The sequence below is a fragment of the Lipotes vexillifer genome, unplaced genomic scaffold, assembly GCF_000442215.2.
Source record: "Lipotes vexillifer unplaced genomic scaffold, Lipotes_vexillifer_v1.1 scaffold581, whole genome shotgun sequence".
Classification (NCBI taxonomy): Eukaryota; Metazoa; Chordata; class Mammalia; order Artiodactyla; family Lipotidae; genus Lipotes; species Lipotes vexillifer.
Genome location: NW_006788182.1, coordinates 234285 through 237385, shown reverse-complemented (window position 1 = coordinate 237385; position 3101 = coordinate 234285).

Sequence of the window (3101 nt, the reverse complement as noted above, 5' to 3'; positions counted from 1 at the left end):
ATCAGTCCACTTGCCTTCGGGAGCTTAATTGCCTGTGGTTCTGCTCTGGGTAAAGACAGTGGATAATGCAACCCATGCTAGCCTTTCTTCTCACTTGTCTTCTACTCCTTTTTCTCCCTTCCTTCCTCCTAACCCAACCCTTCATCTTCCTCATCCTCCTGTCTATGTCATCACCAGTCAAAATCCACAGTCAGAATACACCAGGGTCCCCTCCCCTTTGCCTCCTTGGTTCTGCCAGGATGACTGAGAGGCCCGCACCGTCTAGATACACAGGGTCTTCACTGGTCAATCAGGAAGCACCCCCGACCCTAAGCCCCCACCACGCCCTCTGTAAATGGGTCACCCCCTTCTAAAAAGTAAAAACATCTCCAGTCGTCCCCACAGACCACCTGCTTCCTGAGCTTTCATACCTCCCTCCTCCCTGCCCTACACCCTAGACACTCAACGCCTGGTCCATGGACTGGGGGCTGTCTGTGAATTGGATTTACCAGTCCAGGCAAGATAATAGAACAATTGCAAGCAAAATTTTAGGAACTTTTATAGCCATCTGACAGAGTAATTTTATGTTTGTTTAATATAATCATAAAAATTAGGGCTCATATTTGGTACTTCTCTTTTAATTTTTTATTTGTTTTTTGGTAATGTGTTTTTATTATATTTTACAAAGTATAGCTCCACAACGGATTGGAAATAAAAAAGAAAAACAGGTCCTTCAACACAGGTAGGTGAGAAGTCCTATCTTACACACACACACACATACACACACACTCTCACTCACACAACACTGGCCTGGTCTCTCAGACACTTTGCTCTCTCCTCAGACCCTTAATTTATAAAAGAATGAGCTGGGATTTTCCAAAATGAACAATTACTAAGAAAATTAAAGGAAAAGAGAATTTCCAAAAGAACATAGAGAAAACAGAGTTTTCAAAGGAAACCCACACTCTTTTTTTTTTTTTTTTTTTTTTTTTTTGTGGTAAGGGGGCCTCTCACTGTTGTGGCCTCTCCCGTTGTGGAGCACAGGCTCCGGACGCGCAGGCTCAGCGGCCATGGCTCACAGGCCCAGCCGCTCCGCGGCATGTGGGGTCTTCCCGGACCGGGGCATGAACCTGTGTCCCCTGCATCGGCAGGCAGACTCTCAACCACTGTGCCACCAGGGAAGCCCGAAACCCACACTCTTCAGCCCAGACTCTCTCTGGTTTGCCTGATATCAGCACATCCAGCCCCAAATCCCATCTCCAGTCCTCAGAACAGGCAGCTACTTCTGTTCCTAGAGGATGCTAGTGGGCAGGGGAGGAAGGGCCACTGCCAAGGGAGGATGGGACCCTAACAGTTCTCCAGGGACAGACCCTGCAGACACAGAAAAAGGATGCAACATTGCCCAGCCTGCCACTGTGCTGCTCCCCACAGGAATGCACACAAGATGCCTCCACACTTTATCAAGGCTCTGAGCTATGAAACCTTATTTTTCTCCCCAGGTCAGAGCTAAATGCAGACACATATCCAGCAGAGGTGAGTTGTCTGTGCCTCATCTAGGGACCTGTACTCTGTGGGGTCATAACACTTACAGAGTAAGAAGAAAAGAAAGAACTTCTTAGCTGGGATGAGGGTGGAGAGGCAGCCTGGAGCTGCCCCCTTAAGGTAGAGAGTAAGAGGACAGCCAGCAGCCTCAAGACTGCCCTCTGGTGGCCCTCTTGGGTAGTCAGGGACTTGAGCACCAGCCTGCACTGTGGTCTGATCCGTTCATTGGACAGGTTCTTTGTAAGATATCATTAGACACCCCATCTTTGTCTTATATGTGGCTATACCATTTAGATACAAACAATAAAAATGGAGCATGGCCTTTTCCTGAACCAGGCAGGTTGCACATACTGGAATTTCTTTCAGTTCCAGGTTTGTTATTTTTAATTTGGCTAGGAAATACATCTCCTACCTTTTTATTTAAATAAGCATCCACTAAACAGTTCTGTGTCCTTCACCTTTGTATCAACTGTGATGACGGTTAAGTACAGACAAGGTGCACAGCACGGGAAAGACCCAGGCTTTCCCATATCATATCTCCGTCTACACGGCCGGAAGACCTGGAGCATCACTAAGGCTGCTCACTCAGCACACACCACTCTCTGTGAGTGAAGAGCCTATGTTGTACTTGTTTCTGGAATTCTCTCCCATGTGACGTACAGATGAATACTGACTGTTCCTTTCATGGTCAGGAGCGTGATCACTGTCATCATCTGCATGTGCTCCTGATCTCATGGGGCTTACACATGCTAGGTGTTCAATAAACGTTCCCTCAGTACATTAGTGTGCACAAGATGGGAATCCAACAAATGCTGGGTAAATGAGTGAATGAAAAAATGAGTTTCCAGCCTCCGGCTCTCTACCTCAACACAACACAGTTGTGGCTTTGTTTCTTTATTGTGCAGCCTTCCTTTGACTCTCTGGGAAGTTATGACTTTGCCTCAAAAGCAGACCCTACCAAAGCCTCAGGTGTCTCCCACCCAGTCTCCCACGAGCTATCTCATAGGCTCCTTCTTTTTCCCCTCTCCTCAGTTTTCCCCCTTGCAACTGTGAGCACCATGCCCCTGGTCCATCGAAGGTTCCATTCCCTCTAACTACTCCCAGCAGGGCCAAGACGAGGGTGAGGCCAGAGAAGTGTCCCGGGCACAAATATTGAAGAGGGAGTTATCTTCGGGGCTCTGCATGCATGAGAGTGCCCTCTGGGGCAGGTAAATTACTTCCATTTCACACACGCATGCACTGCCTCAAACCCAGTCTTCATCCACATGGCAGCACCACTGCCCAATCTGGCTGCCAAGGGAGGGGTGCACACGGGCTCCCCCGCCCAGGGCAGCCTTTGGTGCTGGCATGGTGTCGGCTGGCAGATGGTGCAGGCAGCTGGTCCACTCTATGGGAACCGCGCCGGTGAAGGTAGACACAAAGACGGGGCTCAGGTGGGGGACTACCTGCTCCCTCAGCCCCATCCTGCATAGCCCCCTGGAAGTGGCACCCAGAGGCCCACCCACCCTCCAGCAACACTCCGCCCTCTTCCCTCACCCCTGCCTTCCAAAAGCCTACTGAAGGCCCCTCCTTCCTGCCCG